This window comes from Amblyomma americanum, chromosome 1 (assembly GCF_052857255.1).
Source record: "Amblyomma americanum isolate KBUSLIRL-KWMA chromosome 1, ASM5285725v1, whole genome shotgun sequence".
In the NCBI taxonomy this organism is placed as follows: domain Eukaryota; kingdom Metazoa; phylum Arthropoda; class Arachnida; order Ixodida; family Ixodidae; genus Amblyomma; species Amblyomma americanum.
In genome coordinates this window covers 240,713,475-240,736,670 of record NC_135497.1, presented here as the reverse complement: position 1 = coordinate 240,736,670, position 23,196 = coordinate 240,713,475, and the positions used below count along the sequence as shown (strand labels likewise).

Genomic DNA, 23,196 nt, shown 5'->3' with positions numbered 1-23,196 from the left:
CCACGTACTCAAAGCGCGGTTCTGGTGTCCACTGACGCAGGGAGCCAGTAATGCGCCTTCACCCCCCCTCAGAACCAACGGAATCTAAACCCTTCGTTGGTTTTAAGAAAAGGAAAGGCGCATAACTGCCTCCGTTTGCCGAAGATCGCGAACGGAAGAAGGCCCTATATACGCACCTGAGCGTATACAGACACCATAAGGGGCCCATGAGACGCTGAGCTGGGCAGTCGCGTATAAAACGTTAAAATGGGCCTGCCACTCGATACCTCTCGGCCGCTAATGAAAATCAGATTTCGCTGATTAATGCGCTAAGCCTGTAAGCTTAGATCTTATATTTTTTTTTTACTTTCTGGCAGATAATTATATTTTTTTTTCTTCCCTCTTTAGTTGCTGCTTCCGTGTCCCCACTTGCGTGAATGAAACTTTTGATTATGCTGGATTAAAGTTAACAAAAACGAATTGCTGCAGTGCAAAATGAAACCTAGAGTGGAGTTCTAAACTCCGGATAAGGTGGACGTCCTCCCGCACGCCTCATTAGGACGACAGGCATTCGTGCGACCGATTACTGTATACATATACTCGCTTCCATATGTCCCCATTCAAGAAGCTTAGATTCACCGGAATTTTATCGGGTTTTTTTCAAGAGTTTTAGTTGCCGAAATAGGGAAAACTAATGTTAGTGAAAGCAGCACCAAGAAACAGCCCCCCTCCCCCTTCCCCATTTCCCCAAAGAAAAAGTTCTTCTGCCGAACCATCGCGAAATCAGACCGCGACGCCTGTTTCGAATGCATTGTCGCCTTGAGACATAATGCTCATACACCAAGGTTGCTTCGTATTGAACTTCATGTTTGGTTTAAAGTTCAAGTGTTATTTCGTCTGGAAGCACTGCTCGGTGCCGACTGTGTGAATTAGCCAAGGCGGATCGAAGGAATGTCGCGCTCCTCGATGACGTAGCGACTTCGTCATTGAACTTTCCAAACACGCGCCGCTTTCGTTTTTCATCTGGAGCGTCCGAGCTTGGCACAAGACCGCGAGATGCGTGAAAATGAGAGGCCGAGAGGGAATCAGGAGCGAGAGATTTCCCCTCGGCCTCTCGTGTAGCTTCACGACATGCCCTGAATTTCGAGCTGCCCGAATAGTTTCTGCTCTCCGAGAGAAGAATATCTGCAACTCAGAATGAGCCGGTGCAGAGCGCGCCAGAAGGGAGAGAACGAAAACGAGTGAATCGCCCGAAAGCGACAAATGAAAAAAAAAAAAACGAGACAAGAGGCAAAGTTTTCATGTTTAGCAAGGCGACCACGGAGGGTAGAGAGTCGAGAAAAAAAAACGGCTTAAGATTGGACGCACGGCAATGTACGCTAAAAACGTGCGCTCGAGTGCGGCGAAAAAGGATTAAAAACTGCGCGAGCGCATCCAGGTCCGTGACAAACTGGTCGAAGCAAACTGAGGCCAGTGTAGGTCTGTGCGGGGTGGGTGGCGGCTCCCAATGTGAAGCCTGTTATCGCGCGCGTTCCTGTCGCTTTGAACGCAGACGGGGAGGAAGAGTCTTACCTAGCGTGGGTGGCTGACTGCCACCCGCACGAGGGTTCAGCTCTGAACTCGTTCTTTCAAGCGCAAGCAGCAGTGAATGCGCGTGATATGGTTTCCTCCAGGCCTCTTACGTTGAGTAGTAAGGAATATTAAAGGCCGGGATGAGTGAGCGTACACGCTGACGCGCACGCGAATAAATTCTGATTCAGGCACGCAAGCACGCGAAAGGCGTACAATATTATTCGCGGCACCTTCGCTTGAAACCTTTAGTAACTGACTGATGAGTAAGGCTACTGGCAAATGCGCCCATTTTATTTCTGACACGAATAGCCGCGACAAAGCAAAAAAGAATAACAGAAGGAAGAAAACAACGGTAAGGGAAGCGCTGTTAGGTTCAATGCTCAATCGGTGGCGCCCGTCAGGTCAGCAGGTCATCCTTGGACCCTCGGTTCCTGCGTTTGTCGTGGTTCAGAAACCGATGTATGCGATCCCTATATACCAACTCGCCCAGTTGTCTTCCTTCTGCAGGTCATCAATTCGATATTCCCTGCTTGAGCAGCGCTGTGTGGCTTCATGTGCTCCCTTATTACATGCATGGTGACCCGCGAGAGACCGCCATTTGGACAAACATCTGTGATAGTTTTGGTTACTCAGCGATATAGGGCTGAAGCAGGGCGAACTCCCACTCTGTATAATATAACGCCCTCTGTCTGCTACATGGACTCATTCCTTAACACCACCAGAAACTGGGTCGCTTACAAGCGCTACTCTGCGTTTTCTGGGACCATTTTCGGGCAAATTCTTGGGGTATTTTTCGGAGTCTATTCCTCTCGAGCAACTTGGAGATTACCGGAGTTTTCCTTTGTTGATGCGCAATATTTGGAGCTTTTCGGGTTTTACGTAATCGGTTCCGCACTTGAAGCAACCGCCTTCTGAAACTAAGATTTGCAGTGTTCCTCCCTACAAGGAGCTTTTTATCTGAGTTATCCGCGAACGCAGTACCCAATAGGTGCTCAGCTTCGATCCCTGCGTGCGCGACGCTGGTGGGACGTTGCACAATCATGCGCCATCATCATCATCATCATCATCATCATCATCATCATCATCATCATCATCAGCCTGACTACGCCCACTGCAGGGCAAAGGCCTCTCCCATGCCTCTCTAATTAAACCCGTTCTGTGCCAGTAGCGGCCACCCTATCCCCGAAAACTTCATAAATCTCATCCGCGCAGCTAACTCTCTGCCGCCCCCCGCTACGCTTCCCTTCCCTTGGAATCAAGTCTGTCCAGACCATCTAGCCTTCGCATTACATGCCCTGCCCAAGCCCATTTCTTTCTTTTGATTTCGACTAGGATGTCATTAACCCGTACATTATAGCACTAGCAAATTTGGTTTCTTTCAAACCAAATTTATAACTCTACCAGTACCCTGCGCTTATCGATCCCTCTTTCTCTCGTGTATTTTTTTTCCTTAATAGCGCCTCTTTTGATCGTCATTAGCGAGCTAGATCCCGCCATTATAAGCTGTTATTCAGTAAGCACCGCATTGTATCACCACGCTTTCGGATAACTGCCGTTACGTCCGGTAACTGCGGTTAGGTGTAAGTGCGGTTAAGGCTGCCCGTGTGACAAGGGTATAATACTCTTTTCCGCGTCAAGGTCAAAATACAACGTTGGCAGCCCGCAGCTTTAAAGCGCGAATGCATTGATTCATAAAAGCTGAAGACAAGAGGAAAGGAAGAGGAACACCGCGCAGTGGCAACTGTTTCAATTCTCTTCCGAAAACTAAAGTGTGGCGGCTGTGCATCTCATTGCGAATGCCGGTCACAGGCGGGTTTCGACCGGTATATACAACGTGTTTCATGGAAGGTGATCACTAATTTTTAAAAATAACGTTTTTGACGTAACGAGAAGCAATTTGCGGCATAGTAACATAAGTGTTGGCGGACGTCAAAAAACAGGCGAATCATCTTAACTAGCTAAGTTGTTAACTAAATTCTAATAGTTGACTTTTTAACTATTACCAAAAGGCACCTGATTGCAATTAGAGATTTGTAGCGGCCGTTAGCAATAGCCATATCAGTTTTTAGAATTTCGAAAGCGCCATTACTCTCGCCGCTGTGGCACAACAAAATTTGGCTATTTCGGCTAGTTACGACCACTGGAGAGCTTGCTTTGCCTGCATACTTTTCGAAAGTGCATGTATTTTAGCACGATGTAGCCAAATTTTGTCGTGCCACAGCGGCGAGAGTAATGGCGTTTTCGAATTCTAAAACTGATATGGCTATTGCTAACGGCCGGCTACAAATCTATTATTGCAATCAGGTGCCTATTGGTAATAGTTAAAAAGTTAACTATTAGAATTTAGTTAATCACTTAGCTAGTTAAGATTATTCGCCTGTTTTTTGACGTCCGCCAACGCTGGCATTACTATGCCGGAGAAAAGCTTGTTTACCTCAAAAACCCTATTTAAAACACGAGTGATCACCTTCCATGGAACACCTGGTATATGTGGGATGATCGTGTCTCGCTTTTGGCACCCCGCGCTTTCGTCGTCAGCTTTGTGTGCGTATTTCATTCGGGAAATGGAACCTTCGGGGTTGTGCGGTATGCTTGACAACAGCTTTGACGTTGAGCGTTTGAATAATGCGTTGCTCTCACTTGGAAAAAATTAGGCGTTTTAAAGGCGACGTGTGCATGGCGTATATGGCTTTGATTGCCCTTGAGAGAAGGCGAATTGATCGTTACGATAAACTTGCCTGGTGAGGATGCGCTGGCATTGCAGGCGCCGTGTGTATTTATTTTATTTATTTGAAGATACTGTTAGTTCCCGATTGTAACTGTTACAGGAGTGGGTTGATGTACAAGTTGAATACATCAGGTATGCAATGAGAACACAAAAGAGAAAAAAGAATATTAAACAAAATCACAAGGCACAATAACGAAGAAGACAGTCAATTTTGGCTAGTAGATAGCACAGCTATGGCGGCAATTTTTTTTCAGAGAAGGTTGTGAAGTCACTGAAGTGACCAGCTTATCTAGAGAGTTCCATTCGCGTATTGCCCGCGGGAAAAAAAAAAGAAAATTAGCATACATTGTTGGCGCAAATGTACTCGTCAAGTGTATATTCGTGCTTATGGCGTGTTCCCCTGGAATGTTTGAAAGTGGCATACGTAGCAGTGTTAAAGTTAAATGCTCCGTGAATTACCAAGTACAAAATCTTCACCCTGTGCAAGGTTGCGCAGCTTGCTAGCGTAGCTAGGTCGGAACGGATAAGCAGTTTTGTGGGGGAATCAGTGCGCTGGTATTTATCATAGATAATTAAACGGAGTGCTTTTCGTTGCACTGACTATAACTGTGTCATTTTGTGCGGACGCAAACCGAACGATGTACACACAGCCCGCGTCTCTCCCTCTCTAGCAAACACATTTTCATGGTTATATATATATACAATATACTATATATATATATATATATATAGTATATATATATACCAAAAGTGATTTCTGGCAGCTGATTTGGTCAATATAATATAAAATCACCAAAAATGAAGAAACATAACAGGATTTAATTCACGACGTTTCGGCTGGAGGACCAGCCTATATATATATATAATTGTAGATGTAATACTGGATTGATCAAAACATGAAAATAAAAGGTTACTATATATATATATAATATATATATATATATATATATATATATATATATATATATATATATATATATATATATTATATATATATATATATATATATATATATATATATATATATATAATTGCAGATATAATACTGGATTGATCAAAACATGAAAATAAAAGGTAAGAATAAGAAACGTTCCCTAGTGCGGTAAAAAGCGTTTGGACGGCGATTTCAGCACTGTGGGCGGCGTTTTCTAGAGAGACGCGGGCTGTTCTGCGCATCTCGCGATGAGCGAGTTTCAAAACAGTCCGGGTGTCACGCGTTTATTTCCTTTTTTTTCTTTTTCCTCTTTGCAGGTAAGTCCTTGGACCGCCGCTCCTCGCGGCTGCATGCCGTACAAAGTGGCCTTCAGGTAAGGGAGGGCGGGCGACCGTGGGACGTGGCTGCGCCCGGCCCGCCTTCCCGGGCGACGACAGTCCGGGGGCCTCACCCCGCGGTCCCCTGCCGCCGGAGGTGGAAAAAAGCGGGAGGGGAGGCTGATGGGTGCACGACGCATGTCCGACGGAACGAAGCGGTCGCGACCAGGCCTGCAGACTGCCGATAATCATGCTTGATCAGGGATAGCACAGATCGGTCATCGCTGACCCGTTTTTAGGGCCCTAGGCCGCTCTTTACGGCCTTCTGGTGATGCGAGATAAAAGGGGCTCTGGGCCCATCTTGACGGGATATGTGCGCGGGGCTTCGGGGTGCGGATACGAGGCGCGGGCGCTCCGCGGGTGGAGGAGTGGGTGGGGAGGCTGTAAGGGGGCCCTGCTTATGTAAACGATAACGCGCCACTCCCCCGCTGGCCGTCTTGCGGTTCGTTTGGCAGCGCACGGGGCCGAGCCGTTTATTAAAAACGATATCCTGCTGCACTGTGGCCTTAAACGGCGCTCCCGCTGCTGATCGCATTCCGGCCGCCGCGGCTTCCCCGGCGCGTGACTGATTGTCCGTTATTAATAATGGGAAAGTGATCACGGCCTCCCCCCCCCCCCCCCCCCCCCCCCACTCCGTCGCTCGCGTGATGGCCGAGTAATACGATGCCCCCCAAACCTCACTTCATGAATAATTTGCTCTTGTCCCGGCAAATGATTGGAACGCCCCCTGGAAGATGTCCACTGTATATAACAGGCGCTTGGATGTGCGAGAGAAGATTATTCCCCATAACTCTTCGTAATATTAGTGAGCGCACTTTTTTCTTCACTCTCAGTAGGTTATGAGTAAAGCAGAAAAATAAAGCCAAATGAAATCAGCCTCGGAAGGTTGCGTGAAGTAATTTTCGAAGCGCCTTATTCGATCGGCCCTTATCTACGAGGAGCGAGTAAGTGGGCAGTGTTAAGCGCGTGCCGAGTAGCCACATTTGCGGAAGCTGGGTGCTCTCCCTTGAGCGTGTCAACATCCATTTGCTGTGGAATCAGATTAACAGTAGAGAAAAAAAAAATCGGGCAGAAATGAGCTCGCCGCGTGGCGTCGACGCGTCACCAATCTCTCAATTTTTTTTTTTTTACGAATGAGGAGACGGAGCTAAGTAACTATCCATGGTATAGGTGATGTTATTGACATATGCCTCCAACCACGCCTCAAGCGCAGTGCGTGCCGTGCACGATGTAAAAAAAAAAAATGAACGGACAGCTGCATAGCATTGCAAGGGTGCAGTCTAGAATGCACGATTAAGGACTAATAGAATAGACATGCGAGACCTCTGGATCCAGCTGTTCTATCCGACGCGTGGTATATGTGTTTTTTCGCGATCAGTCGTTAAGCGTCTGTTCGCGGACTTAGAGCGACCAGTCTGCGCTGTATACTTCAGCGGGTGTGCTTTTCTTAACTATGCTTCCTTGTCTCCCCATCCCCTCCTTTTTTTTAATGCGACAGCATTAGTGTTGCAGTCGAACCAGTAAAACTCCGCTGATGTCCGCAACGGAATTTGCTGATTGGTCGAGAGAGGTCACGTGGCCTTGTGACGTCATCACAGCCTGCCCACCGTGGCAGGTGGCAATTAATATTAATGATTGGTCGCGAGGTCGCGTGACGTTGCGACGCCATCCCAACCTGATAACGTGACACGGTGACGCCATGTTTCAGAATATCGGCGTCGACGCCTTCTCCAGCACACCACGCCCTCCTGTGCAGGCAGTTGGCGCAGCCTTCAAAAGGCACCGTTGTTTGCGCGCAGGCAGAGGCGGCGGGTGAGCGCTTTCTGCACGTCTCACTCCTTTGCAAGTTGGCTCGTTCTGGGCGCCTGTGTATATACAATCCCGATGGCAGATAAGCGAAAGCTGCGCGCCAAGGAGACCCTTGCGAAAGCGGCCCTGCTAGCGGTGCCAGCCAACTGCCGGCCACAGCACTCCAGGTGTGCCCACGAACGGGACGCGTTCTAAGCGCGCACGTGGAATGTTCAATCTGCCGTCTTTCGAGGAACCCAGTGCGCATGCGTAAATCTCGAAGAGCGAATGCATTTACGCTCATTTGTTGAAGAAGGGCGTGACCAACTGCAGGAGAACGTCCACGAACGGAGTCGGCGCGGCAATTAAGACTGGATAAGGTCGGCAGTTAAAATGTATTTTACGGTTTCAGTCGCGGATCGCTATCGGTCTTGTCGCCTATAGGCCGCCTGTGGGCGAGTTGCATTTATTGCTCTCCTGAAGGGGGTTAAGAAGCTAACTTCGGCCGGTCGAACCCACCTGTCCGGAAACGTGATGGACTGGACATCGGCGGCCGCCGAAGTGCCGAGAGGATGAGGAGGTGGTGGGCAGAGCGATGACGAGATAGGAAGCGCACCTGTCAAAGCCGCGTCACCGCTGGCTATGGGCTGCGCCTTTGGGCAAACGCCGCAAGCGTCGCGGACACGTCCGGTTTGGTCGCCGGCTTTCTTGTTGCCGTTACCACCGGGCGGCCGGGTGTTTATAACTGCAATGGCTGTGCAAGATTTTCGTTAACTATTAGACCTCACGATCGTCGTTTGTTTTATTTCATTTATTTTCGCCGTTGGAGCTGCGATTTCACTTGGAAGGCAGTGATGGTGCTCTTGCTTTTCTTTGCGCGATCCGCGTTTCTACTTCCGTGCCTCATTCTATTGCCGCGCTGGCCGCAAACAGGTAGAAAAGGGCAGGGGCAGACCCGTAAATCACGCGACCTTTTAGGGGCCCTGCGTTCAGCAGTTGGCAGGCTTGCGCGGACTCCGCTCGTTCCAGAGCAACGACGGCGTACTTGTGATCTCCCACCCGCGTTCGAGTAACTCCGAAAGAAAACGGAACATGTCTCCGTTATTAAACATCCCTTGAGGTCGCAAATTCTGGAGCCAAGAGTGTGTGTGTGTGCGTGGGGGGGGGGGGGGGGGGGGGAGCACAGTATGCTGGCATACAAGTGTACCGAAACCCTTACACAAGCCTAGTATGTTTCCTATGTTTCGTGCACCAGATTCACGACGTCGCACGTCAGTGCACCTGACCTCAGGACCGCGCTTCGTTTACTTCTAACCTTGCTATACAGGATGTCTCGCATAAGATTTTACGCAGCTAAGACGTATCAAAAGTGAACGAAGTGGCCGAAAAGATAAAGCTACCCGCGGTGACCCAACAGGAAGTTAACGATTTGCACAGACTGCCGGCTAAGGGCTCTAAAATTCCCATAATCCTTGTTCGCTTTGCCAACAAAGGCACACGCGATGAATGGCTTAGGAATAGGAACGAACTGCGGACAGATGAGAAGTGCTGCATATACCTGAATGAGAACCTCACAAAGCGGAATAGGCAACTGTTGCAGCGTGCAAAGACGTGGGCCGATGACCATGGATTCCGTTTTGCATGGTACAGACATGGTAGAATTTACGTGAGGAAAGAAAGCGGCGAAACCGCCTATCTAATCAAAGATGAGTGTGATCTTGACAAGATCGTGACCTAAGCCGCTACCACTTCGAAGTGCGGATAACACAAGCGAACAACAAAAATGAGTTTTTCCTACCTGCTCCCTGAGGAACTAAAAGACGTTCTTGGTTTGAAGTACCATTCATTATTTAAATGTTTTCATATAAATACGCGGTCGCTAAATAATAAACTTTCGGAAATAGAGCTATTGTTATCTTCATTTCATTTCAGCAATGATGTTATCATGTTCACCGAAACTTGGTTGTCTGATGACGAGACGTTCATTCTGCCCCACTATAAGAGCTTTTTTCTTAACCGCAGCAGTCGTCGTGGCGGCGGCGTGTCTTTGCTTGTAAGCAACGAACTGAAATCTGACACGCTTGATCAATATTGTGTTTGCAGTGATGACTATGAGATATTGACTGTAATTACCGGCGACATGGCTCTCTCTGTAATCTACCGACCACCAGACGGAAACATTTCGAACTTCATTAATTTCATTGACCACTTTCTTGCCTTTATAAATGAAAAAAAATTAAAGATAATACTTGGTGGTGACCTGAATTTAGACATGATGTGTGACAATATTCATACGCGATGTTTCAATGTTGTGGTTAAGAGCAATAACTGTGAAAATGTCATTTCTAAACCAACTCGTGTTACTTGTTCTACTGAAACTTTACTTGATCTCTTTATTACAAATTATGACACCTCATGTGTTGAATCAGAAGTACTGCTATGTGACATTAGTGACCACCTTGGTATATTTATGGGCGTTGAAAAGACTAACCGCCATAAAAAAACAAAGTCATGTCACGCTACCCAGTTCGTCTCTGAAAAAAGCTTAGAAATGTTCCGCGATGATATTAGCAACGCAGATTTCTCTGAGCTGTATTCTATGGAAGACTGCAACGTCGCCTATGAATTGTTTATTGATACTGTGAAAAAAGTGTACGCAAAGCATTTTCCATATGTAACCAAAAGGCAATCGACACGTATAAGAAAACCATGGATTACACGTGATTTATTAAAGCGAATAAAGGAAAAACACAAAATATACAATAACTTTATCAAATGTAGAGATCCTGCAGTGTTTTCAACATTTAAAGCCTATCGAAATAAGCTAAACAAAGATATTAGGCTTGCTAGAGATCGATATTTCTGTGAATATTTTGAAGGATGTAGTAATAATTCAGACCTGCTATGGAAAAAACTTAATTCGCTGTTGAAGCCCTCGAGAAAGGAAGGCGCTATTGAAACCATAACATGTGGCGATAATGTCCTCACGGGTGCCGCTATGTCGAACGCTTTTAACAGCTTTTTCACAGACGTCACAAGCATGCCTTGTGACAATACTGACTACCCCTACATTAATGATCGCTTAGAAAATAGCTTGTTCCTTCATTCTGTTTCTGAGGCTGAGGTTGTGTCGGCATTTTTGGAACTTTCTAATAGTTCGGCCTGTGATGCGGACGATATCCAGGTCAAGCCAATTAAGTTTGTTATAGACATATTATCATCGCCACTAAGTTATTTATTCAACTTATGTTTTTTAAAGGGCATATTTCCAAATAAAATGCAGGTGGCTAAAGTAGTAGTTATTTACAAGAAAGGTGACAAGAACTCCCTTGGAAATTACAGACCTATTTCTTTGCTCCCTGTCTTTTCTAAAGGCTTAGAACAGCTTATCTTCTCTCGACTGCAAAAATTCATAGAAAAAAATGATATTATAACAGGATGGCAGTTTGGATTTCGGAAGAATAAATCCACTGAGCTTGCGCTTCTTCACGAGAAAGAATATATCCTAAACAGTTTTGAAAAGAAAGATATCGTGCTAGCTATCTTCGTAGATTTCAAAAAAGCATTTGATTCTCTAAATCACGAACTGCTGATTAGAAAGCTTGAAATGTATGGAATTAGAGGTCTTCCTCTGCAACTTTTAAACTCTTATCTTTCTAATCGTGCACAATATACAACCATTATTGGTATTGAGTCTTCTTTAAAGAATATAAAATGTGGAGTGCCGCAGGGTAGCATATTGGGGCCTTTGCTCTTCAACTTATTTATTAACGACATAGTAAACATCACCGACCAAGCATCGTTTTTTATTTATGCAGACGACACAAGTATTTTCCTCTCAACGAATGACTGCGATTCCCTGATAGACAAAGGAAACAATATTTTATGCCAACTAAACACCTGGACAGAACTAAATGGGTTAAAAATAAATGTGAATAAAAGCAAGGCTGTTATCTTCCGACCAAGGAATAAACTTCTGCATACAAATAAAAAGCTACTACTTAATTCAGAGGAGATTGAGATAGTAGAAAAATTTAAAACACTTGGAGTCGTCTTTCACGAAACAATGTCATGGGACCATCATGTAGATACTATCTTGCCTAAACTCGCTCGAGTCGTAGGACACCTATATCGCCTGAAAACAATGCTTCCTTCGAGGATTAAGGAGCTCATATACAAATCGTTGTTTTTGTCCCATTTAAATTATTGTCACCTTGTCTGGGGCATGACCACTCTGAATAACCTAGACAAAATTTATCTACTTCAAAAGAAAGCGATAAGGTGCATATTCCAGCTTAGTTTCAACCAGCATACAAACCAGTACTTTGAAGATGCATGTATTATGAAAATTTTTGACATCTATAGTTTTCAACTGCTTTCGAGATATAAGAAGGAGCTACTTCGTCATACTGATTATTTGGGGAGACTGGCCTCCCTAACGCCGAGCGAGAAGCTGTATAACACTAGACAACACTCCCCGTGGCAGACTAAAACTCCAAGAACAAACTACGGATTACAAATGATTGCCTTCCAGTTGCCTAAACACCTAAACACGTTACATCATAAAAATATTGACATAATTAGTACGCCGATCCGTGACCTTTGTAAACATTTCCTGTGTTTCAAAAATTAGTCTGCTTTTATAATCTTTTCATTTTTCCTTTTTATTCAGTGTTTGCATCAAAAGTTTGTAGTACTAATTTTGTTATTGTGATACTGTTGCACAATATGTATTCTTTGTTCCGCTGATGCCTTTGTATATGTAGGGGCCGAGGGCTCGTCAAGCCTTGCTGGCTTTTTTCCTCGGCCCTTTTCATCGTTGTGATGAATAAATCTCTATTATTATTATTATTAACTATCAGGTTGCTTGACTAATATTGAATAGTTAACTTTATAACTATTACTGTTAGGCTCCTTAATTATTCGGGGTCGTGTAGTCCACCGCAAGGAAGTAGTAGTAGTAAGTGGTTTATGAAAATAATAACAAGAAGGAAGGAAAATATTTTTTGCTAGCCCCGGCATCTGCCATCGATACTGAAGCAGCTGAGCTGGGGCAGCGGAAGTAAAGGATAGCAGACAGGATGCAGAAATGAAACGAAGGAGGTGAGGGGACAGAAAGAGAGGACAAGGGGGAGATGTAATAGACACAAATTTCGAAAACGCGATTACCCTCGGCGCTATGGGCTAACAAATTCTGGCTGCATCGCACCAAAATACATGCGCTTTCCAGAAGCTCGCAGGCAAAGCAACCTCTCCAGTGCACGTAAGGTTTGGTTTGGTTTATGAGGGTTTAACGTCCCAAAGCGACTCGGGCTATGAGGGGCGCCGCAGTGAAGGGCTCCGGAAATTTCGTTTCGGCGACCTGGGGTTCTTTAACGTGCACTGACATCGCCCGTGTATTCTTACGTCTGCTCTTGACGCTGCGTAATGCGGCGACACTGGCAGACAACGGTGCTTCATTAAGACGAGTCGTTCGCAATGCAGTGCTCTGTATCAATTCCCAAAGCCAGGCAAGTGTGTTCTAAGCTGACGTTTATGGTATACCGTGTTTTCTCGCATAACAGGCGCACTTTTCTGTCAGAAGAAAAAAAAAAGGATGGAAAATTCTCATTTCAGAGGTTCTTTTATAACGTAGTGTAAAATTTATATTGGCGTCAATATGGTACTTCCCAAATTTTAGTGACTAATATATACGTTGCGCCTTTTATGCGAATGCGTGCGTTACACGAGTAAATACGGTAGAACAAGTACGGCCTGTAAAATAACGTGGTCCGCCCGTTTCCCTTTAACGATTGTTTTTTTTTCTTTCATGGTTCGCATTTTGTAGTAGTAGTAATGGTAGTAAGTTATTATAAAGGAAATTTAAAAGTTTTAACAACGGAAAAAATAGATGGTATTGACCACGGCATTTGGTGTCTGCTATCTTAAGCACCCAAACTGCGGCCTTTGAAAGCGAAAGGGACAGGGACGTGGTAGGTAGGGGAAATACAGATATCAGCGATAGCGACAAAGTACAGGGTATTATGTGTTCTTCCCGCGTACTCTCTTTTCTGTATTTTTTACTCTGCATGCTCAAGTACTTGGAAGCCCACTAAAGGGCCGATATTTTGGAAATAAACTGATTAATCGCCGCCCCCAGACGACAGTCAGTCATTTTGTTTTGCTTTCATTTCAGTAATGACGAAAGTACAGCGGAAGTTTAGTTGTCTCTGGAAAAAAAGCGTCCGGTTACCCGTGGCTAGGGGAGAAAATTTCAAGAATGGCAACCTGACTCCTCTAAGGAGACTGAATGCAATTTCCTAATCTGCTTCTTAGACTGTACTCTGGGCACCACCATTTTCTTGCACCATATAAAAGAATAGCGCTACAGACGAGGACGACGAAATGGCGAGAGAGGACCCGATGCAAGGAAAAAAAAAAAACCAACTACAGTCCAAATTTCCAGGAACGCCGCTACTCCGATATCGCAACAAAGCTTGCGCCTCTTCTCTACTCAGCAAGCAGTCACCGCGAGTGGCCCTTTCCGTTCGTTTTCTTGCTCCGTTTTGCACCCGCATTAACCCCAAGTGCTTCTGCTTGGTCTCCGGCCTGCCTGCCGCCCTAAAGAGTTGGCTTTACGCCCTGACCTATATCGATTTCATCTCTTCCCAGTGGGCGGTGTGTGTGTACAACAGGGGGCAAAGGACAGCTCTGTAGATGTGCCGATGAGCAGTTGTCAGCGCGGAGGGTAGAAGCTGTCGAGCCTATCTCTCCGGTCGCATATGCCTTCGCTTCACAAGCCGCTGCCGTTACCGCATGCGGCGTCCAACGTGACGAGCCAGAAGGCTGCTGAAAAAAGAAACAGCGAAACAGGTGCGGATTATCTCCCTGGAAAGCCTTGATCGGCTCCAAGGTCACGAGCGCCAGTGGTAACCGCGCTGCGAACAGAAAAAAAAACAACAACCAAGGCCGGAGCGTCCGCGCTCGCCAGCAAAGCCGTTAATGGAGCGTTCGAGATGGTCCGATTTCGGGGCAGCCAGCTAAAGGGCCGAGCAGTGCGTGCACAGCCAGCAAAGTAAAGAAAACTAGTGGTCGCCCAGGAAGCTGTCCCACACCGTGTACACGGTGGGCTGGAAATTTTTCACAGCGCCCAATCTCGGCGCATATCTATGGCGCTACTACGCCTGTGCTTTCACTGCCGCTCCATCGTGTCTGCTTTATGAGCCCTCCTCCTGTCTTTTTCTGCTGGGATTTTCGTTTCTTTCAGGCTTTGTTATAGAGTAGCTATGTTCGATTAACTGGTGCGCTGAAGAACACTAATCGGCGATTCATGGAGCGCGCGTATCTGGGAGGAGAACAGGTGTTCGGACATCGTGACCGTTGGCACCGCGCACCCCTCGCCGGTTTTAAGAACCGCTCCTTCTCCCAGCTCGCTCGTCTCCGCATCGACTGCTTTGTGATAGATTCCGATGAGTCGGTTCACCTGGATTGAAGCTGGTCGTCGAAACGGTGTTGTTTTTAGAGGAACAATTTAGTATACGAGAGATATTTCAGCGCCGTGCTCATACAGGTGTGCGAAGGAAAAATATGTGGGCTTTAAACCGCCAGCATGCAAAACTCTGTTTCAACGCAGAGTAAAGCAATTTGGTAGTTTTTTTTTTACAAATATCCCATCCGGCAGTAGACACTCATAGTCGTCGTTGGAATGAATTGTGAGCTCCTGCATGCCTTACAAAACGTGCGATTACCCTTGTTCGGAAAAAAACTATCGCAGCTGGTAGCAACCGGCGTCACCCCCGACCTCATTGCATTCATAGGGTCTCCGAGGATGCGTGAGAGCGCAGTGAGGAGGCCAGTCTTCTGCAGCGCGTTTCTTCAGGGATAAATATTTGCATGCTGTTATCTCGCTCACGCAGTAGCAAGATTTGCGCCATCTAAATTTTGGGCTCTTGCAACCTGGCTTTAACATCACGTTGTGACTTCGTAGCCTTGCTAGCAGTATTGCAAGACATCGAGCTTTCCTTTACATTGCTTTGACCTCATTACACTAGCCATGTGGAAGTTGTATTGTGGACACAGATTTTTTTTTTTTAACGCTAGCAGAAATGTTTTCATTTTTTCTAATACCCAGCCTTAGCGGCGATCGCTTTTCTGCAATGAAGCCTGCCATGTCCGAGCCGGCGGGAAGGTGCGTATTTGCATCGCTCTTGGCATCGGCCATGGCTCGCTCGGGCTCTTGGGCGCCGTGAGCGGAATTCCTTCGCCCTGCTTTCCCGCTGCGCGACATAATCATAACCGTATCTGCAGCATCTCCTGGCCGGGCTTCTGGCGACGTGGACTGACAAAGGGCGAAGACGAGGCGAACCAAGCGTGCACAAAAGCGGCCGCTCGACCTGTTGGCCGTCGTGCGTGGCAGGCAGTCACCGGGCTGTGTTGGCAAGGCGCTACGCAGGGCGCGCGTGCCCTTCACGAAGCGCGTGCCGCTGTTGCTCCGGTCAGCAGCAGCAGCAGCAGCCAGCGTTTCCGCGCAAGTACAGAGAAGCGCCGCCGACTACAATGGCGGCGGTGGGAAAAGCGGCAGCAGCAGACAAGCCGATAAGCTCGCCAGCTTCTGGCGCAAATCGGAAAGGGTAGGACGCAGCGAGGGCCATGGCGGACACGCAGAAGTTGGTGTTCGCGAAAAGCGGAGCCATTTCCGGTGACGTCATTTCCTCTCCCCGGCGCAGCGTCGAGCAGCGACGGAAGGGCCGGAAGCCGGCGATAAGGGCGCTCTGCCTTTTGATTTCTTTCCCCCGCTGCGAATATTTTCCCAACGATTTCTGCGCCGGGGCCTCTTCAGATCTGCAACCGGCCGACGTCCAGATAGCCTATTCCAACGGCCGCGTCTTTCCGTGCCCGCCTTCCTTTTTCAATGCTTCTGCGCTGGTTTTCGGCGTCGATTCGAGCGTCGCGCGGGGAGGATCTGCCACTGGCTTTGGCGGGGTGGGGGGAGGGAGCCTCCGCAGATAACGGCCAAACAAGAAGGGGCGCCAAATGCGGTGTACGTCGCGCTATCGCTACCACCAACTGTTCGCGGCGCCCTCTAGGTTGAGGCAGCTGTGGCAGCCATTTTGCGGCTCTGTGTCGTCTCTTTTGTAGTCGCTGTTCCACTCGCCTTTCACTGGCGGCCGCCTTTTTTTTTTGCCTCTTTTCCTCGATCTGCCCGGGGAAGGTGTTATCGCGTCCCCGACGCGGGCGACGACAGACGTAAAAGACAACGGACCGCGGCTTGGAGATAACGCTCACTTCGGGCGAAAGATGTCGCCCGGCGCGCTTGCTACCGCTCGCGCAGCTTCCGATTTCCGCTCTTGGGGTTTACTTGGTGGCGCCGTTATCAGGCTGTGGCTTGCGTGCGCTCCACTTGCGCCGCCCACCAGTGGCTTTCTCTTATTGGAACAGCTCTCATCAAGCTCTGGGCCGCCGCCGTGGCGGGCTCAAAAGGGGGTGGAAAAGGCCCAACTTCCCAAGGCCTGGCCTCTGTGTATCGGCGCTTTCACGGCAGTGAGGCATCTGCGCCGCGGTTTGTTTTGGCCCTGCTCTGCGTGGCGCCCACGTTGCTAATGCTCATTTTTTGCCTCGCTTTGTGCATTGCGTAGACGGGAAATGCCGTTATCATTGGCCGGGACGGTTGGAGCTTTTAATTCGTTTTTGTAGTACATGTTACGAACGAACAACACCGGTAAACATGACTGAAATGTGTGGTGGGAAAAAGTCGTTTCTGATATGATCACATTTAAGGGTGGGAACATGTGCTCTGAGCGATCTACCTTCATAATTTTATTGACATGGCTTCAGGCCTTCGCGGATTATATCTTGTTGTTCACGGCTAACTCATTGAGAGCCAACTTGTCCAGAAGAGCCTAACGCCAACTGCACTGTCCTCCGAGGGTGGTAAGGGAAATACAACTATACAACTGAGATAACCTCTTATGACGAGTACAAGCTGTTAACGACATGCCCACCTATAATGGTAATGGCTTTCTAGAACTTTTACTTTCCTGCGTACAGAGTAGTTCTGACCGGTGTTGGTCAAGAACCCAATAAATATGTCACCTGTGGCTCAACTCTCCACCCATGCATACAGCAACGCTAGTCTTAACTTCGCTGGCGTCATGTGATTTGCCTCTATGTTTGTCCCCGAATATGGTATGTCTCTGTCTCTTGAACAATAGCTGAGCGGTACAGTTTCCCATCCGACGCGTTGCATGAGAAAATTTAGTGGCATGACTCGAGTGTTTATTCTTAAACGTGTCTCTTTTCTTTGAGCGTACTGCTCTTCTTGTTTCTTCTGGGGCTTTTTTGCACTTGACAGAACTTACGAAACTTCTCCCTTGTTTTAGCTGCTTGCTTATCATTCTTGCTTGCGCTACATTGCTATATAGCCAGAAGCGGCGTGTCATTAAATGAGAGAAAAACACGCAATTTGCAAGCTACACTGCGCGTCGAGCAGTGCACTCCCCCAGGAAAGTTTTTTTTTTTATCCGTTTACAGTCGCTAAATGCAGGAGGAGAGACGCACGGAAAGGGTGATTATGTCAGCTCGAGCTGTGTTGCCTCAAACTGTTTTATTCAAAGAAAAGTTCAGTACAGTACTGATCGGGCCAGTCTTAAGCCATGATCGACTACTGGACGCGGCAAATTTGGCCCGGCAACATAACAGTTAAGGTAAAGCTCAAAATATAATAAGTCCCCTTTTTTATCAACAAAGTTACCTGCCACTGACAAGTAAAATGTTGAAATGGGCGAACTGATGATACACGTTTCGGTGGAACAAAACAAAGCACGGAACACTCAAGTTGAACCAAATAAATTTTTCAGCAGATTAATAAAAAGTAGCCGAATAAATTTCATCGGGCAGATCGTTGAGAACCTTAGGCACATTCATGCTGCGCCTTGAAACGAGGAACGGGAAATTCAACGAAGCGTGCGCTGTGTACTCTTGCTTCGTTTTGACGCAAGGGCTCCAGAAGTGCTGCACGCAGTACCACGATGTCAGTGATGTCAGTGAAATGTGATTGAAAGGGTGAAAAGCTGCTTTAAATGTATTTATAGTTGATACCATTGGTGAATTATACGCAGCGTGTTTCGATGCAGGCGAAACGCAAAAGGTGTCCTGTGCGATGTCAGTGCGCGTTAAAAATCCGAAGGTGGTCGAAATTAATCAGTAGCCCTCCACAACGGTGTCTCTGATATGCCATGTCTCTTTGGGACGTGAAACCCGCGCATCATACCGCACCGTTCTTTTAAGTGTGTTATTCAAAATCGAATTCGCACGGTTCTGCCTAAGACACGGATAGACAAACAGGAAATATTGCACTGCTGTGAAGCATTATACCATCAGCAAGTGCATGCACAATAAGTAACTGGTATTACTTATGCTTTTGCAATGATGAAGCAACCAATCAACACTCTTAAGCCGAGTACAAACGTGCGCTAAATGCGTTTCTCAAAACATGCTCGAATCAAAGAGCACCCTCATGCGTATTACTGAAGAAGCATATTCATTCAGCTGGGGAGCAAGAAGACGGCGAACACTGACCGCTATGGAGAAGAATGGGACATTCACTCAGTGTTGTCTTCAAAGTGTTTCTACAGCAAACGACATTAGTTTTTGAAGGATTTGCTGTGAGAGAATGTGATGAAATTCAGTTCGTCGCTTTATATACATCATTTTGAACATAATGATCGCTGCATTATAGCATAAATGTTTGGCGACCAGGACAACGTCGTGAACGTATTAGAAAAACCTTGCAAAAAATATACCAGAAGCAAAGTCATTAACAAGTATATTGCAAATAATAATAATAACGACGTCCGTGGTCTTCCTTGCGGACTCCGTTGGTTCTGTTACCTGGCTGTCTCATTCGGAGAGAACTTCGCAGTACACAGCTTATCGGCCACATTTAGAGCGTGTCTCGGGTGGCTTCGCTCGGCGACGTTGGCCGATGTCGCGGTTCGCTGTTTACATGCGATGATCACCTTGCTTTCGAAGGCGTGCTGCTACTGCTCTTGATTGGGCTGTTGTCTTATGACACTAGGCCGCTTTATTTTACTTTAAAATTGGCAGTTTCTACGCCATGGTACAATAGTGGGGCGGGGGGGGGGGGGTCCTTTTTGACTTCAGTCTAGTGCTCTGTCTATAGAGTACATCCGCGGTACATCAGTGGAGCGGGGGAAATTGTTCTTTACAACCTCATCATCATCATCATTTATTTGCCCTTAAAGGCTCTTGGCTTAGGGCATTATACAAGGGGGGGGGGGGGGGAGCAGTCGTTACATAACACAATGGTCGGTAACATCAACAAGAAATACAAGGTGCAGGGTTCATGTTCAACATTAACATTAACAACATTATCAAAAGTATCAACACTAAGAAAGACACAGTGGCTCAAGAACAACTTGGAGAAAGGTAAGAAAACACACATGCACACACTCAAAAACGCGGCAAAATAACTCAGCCCTTGAAATGTGCTGTTAATAACTGCCTGAATTTATTAGATTTATTTCAGTAACTATGAAATCGGGTAGGTCATTCCACAATGTAATGGAACTAGCTTAAAGAGATTTATTAAATAAGTTTGTGGAGCCGTGTATCCGCTGCAAATTTAGAGTTAAAAAATCGGCGTGAGTTGCGAAGCGGCGGGTGCAATACAGAGTTTCTTAGCTGTGGGAAGGTGTAGTACAATTTGCGAAATAAACAAAGCCGTGAAATTTCACGCCGAAGTGCCAGAGATGTAAGATCAAGGGATGCCTTGATAAGAGTTACACTGTGTCGTCTGTCGTACTGCGATGTGATAAATCGGGCTGTGCCATTTTGGATGGCTTCAAGCTGTTCGGTTAGGTATTTCTGATGGGGATTCCAGATCGCTGAGGCATATTCGAGTTTGGGACGGATGAATGTTACGTAGCCGAGTTGACGGATATAATGGAGTGAAAAAGCGAGGGATCGTCTGATGAACCCAAGCAGCTTGGAAGCATCTGTACAAAGCTTTGCAATGAGCTCAGTCAGACCAGGTTAGTTCGTTGTTCACTATGATTCCAAGATACCTGTATAGTACTGTTTCGGATAGTGGTGTAGAATTTAACGAATACGACTAGCTGAGGTTATTCCGCTTTCTTGATACATGCATCAACTTACATTTGGAAATGTTCAGTTGCATAAGCCATGACGTACACCAGGTTTCTATGAGGTTTAAGTCTCGTTGAAGCAGAGTCTGATCATCGGGAGTGGATATGCGGCGGTAAAGGACGCAGTCGTCTGCGAAGAGGCGGATACAAGATGACATGGCATCAGGAAGATCGTTTATAATTATCAGAAAAAGCAGTGGTCCCAGCATCGATCCCTAGGGGACACCAGAGATGACTGTAGTATTTTCCGATCTGTGGTTCCCTATTACTGTATATTGTGAGCGGTCGCGGAGAAAGCAGTCAATCCATGATAAGGTTAAAGGGTTAACGTGGAGGCAGGAGAGTTTTGCCATTAAATGCCGATGTGGAACGCGATCGAAGGCTTTCGAGAAGTCTAGGTAAATGACCTCAGTTTGAAAAGAAGAATCTAAGTTTAAGTGAAGGTCTGTGGTGAATTGCCTGATCGAAAACCATGCTGTTTTTCGTAAAAGAAAGCGTTATTGTCGAGGTGTGATGCGTTCTGCGAATATAAAATGTGCTCCACTAGCTTGCACGGAATGGATGTTAATGAAATTGGGCGGTAATTAGAAGGGTTCTTTATATTCTGTCTATATAGAGTAGTTGCTAATACCTCACTTGCACTCGGATTGTTGGCGTTGCTGGGAAAGATGAGGCAGATCTAGATCTTTGTGAATTTTTTTTGCGACCTATATTTAGTGGATACGTATATTTGTTGCAGCTACCCTAAATTGAACCTGGTCCTCGCCACAGTAGGCGCCATCATCAATTTATTTGTTTATCCCTTTTACCACCAGGGGCTTCGAAGCTGTCTTCCTCATTTCTGTCGATATTAAGAACGTTCACTATGTCGCTGTAGGACAAAACTGAAAGCTGTGTCTCCGAGTGTCGTGCCAAGCATTTCGGCGCGTGGAACCAACTATGGTGCGCAGACTACTTACGAACGAATGCGGAGCATACTACATGTATTCGAGCCTCGCATATCGCATAAAGTTTCCCTCTCCCAGGCGCTATAGCGCCAGAAACAAACCAGCTGGCCTGGATAGTTTTGAAAGCGACTTATGTATAGGTTCAGCAGCCACCTGACTGGGTGCCGTATTTTTCGCGTGCGTAATGCATATGCCCGAATATTGAACGAGTGTGTCTGTTATACAGGGTGTCTCACCTAAGACGTTGCATAATTTTTAAAAATACGCTTTTTGATTTAGAAGCGGGGTTTTTTCGTCACAGTATTGTTAGCGGTTTAATACATCAAAATACAGCTAAACTAAGACGTGTCAACTAGCAGGCTGGCTAACTTACATTGAATAGTTGACTTTTTAACAATTACTGTTTAACTCCTTAATTATAGAGAGCCGTGTAGCCCATGGTAAGTAATATTCATACGAGTCTTTAGATTTTCCAAAACGCGGTTTCCCTCGACGCTGTGGCCCAACAAATTTGTCAACATCGCGCTAAAATGCATGCGCTTTGGAGAAGCTTGCAGGGAAAGCAACCTCTCCAGTGCACGTAACTCGTCGAACTAGCAAAAATTTGTCGGGCCACAACGCTGAGGGTAATCGCGTTTTTGAAATTCTAAAAACTGGTATGGATATTACTTGCGGTGGGCTACACGCCCCTCAATATTTAAGGAGCCTAACAATAATAGCTAAAAAGTTCGCTATTCAATATTAGTTAACCAGTTTGCTGGTTAGGGCGTCTTAGCTCTATTTTGATGTAATACATCGCAGACAATGCCATATGCTGAAAAAAGCGCTCTTCTAAATCAAAAAACATATATTTTTTAAATTGTGTAAAGTCTTAGGTGAAACACATATACCAGGCGTTTCAGGAAAGCCGGCAACAAATTTGTAAAAGTAAGGCTTTTGGGGTAAAGAGAAGCTTTTTCGGCATATTTGTGCCAATAGTACCAGTATGTAGTAAATTCGAATAGTTAACTTTTTAACTATTACCGATAGGCACCTGATTGCGATTAAAGATTTCTAACCGGCCGTTAGTAATAGCCATATCAGTTTTTAGAACTTCCAAAACGCGGTTACCCTCCCCGCTGTGGCTCAGCCAATCGGCTATTTATCGAGCCATTCGAAAGCCGTCCGCTTGCGGGAAGGCGCAAAGCGACGTCAGTCAAATAGCGACACTCTGTGACGCACGCACTACGCTACAATATGCTCCTCTACACTTCGCTGCTCCAGAGCGGGCGGGGCAGAGAATGCGCGTTGTACGTGCGTCACGGAGTGTCGCTATTTGACTGACGTCGCTTTGTGCCTTCCCGCAAGCGGACGGCTTTCGAATGGCTCGATAAATAGCCGATTGGCTGAGCCACAGCGGGGAGGGTAACCGCGTTTTAAAAGTTCTAAAAACTGATATGGCTATTACTAACGGCCGCTGAGAAATCTTTAATCGCAATCAGGTGCCTATCGGTAATTGTTAAAAAGTTTACTATTGGAATTTAGTTAATCACTGCTACTCGTCAACACTGGTACTACAGTGCCGCAAGAAGCTTCTGTTTACCTCAAAAACACTATTTTTAAAAATTAGTGGCCGGATTCCCTGAAACAACTGGCATAACTGCAGCATTCGCGGTTAATTTCACTTCGTGTTCATCAGTGCCTTACTGAAGAAAATTCCATTTCACGCGTGGTAGCATACAGAGCA

General features: G+C 46.4%; 1 protein-coding gene across 2 annotated transcripts in view; it reads left to right on the top strand.

Annotated features, from left to right (window-relative positions):
- Positions 1-23,196, top strand: part of ush (Zinc finger protein ush) — a 334,929-nt gene that overhangs the window by 216,280 nt on the left and 95,453 nt on the right. The window contains exon 2 of one of the 2 annotated variants that reach the window (XM_077648808.1): positions 5,531-5,586. The exons of the other annotated variant lie outside the window; for it this stretch is intronic. The gene's annotated coding sequence lies outside the window, so the exon portion shown is untranslated. The remainder of the gene's footprint in view (positions 1-5,530; positions 5,587-23,196) is intronic. 2 annotated transcript variants of the gene reach the window in all.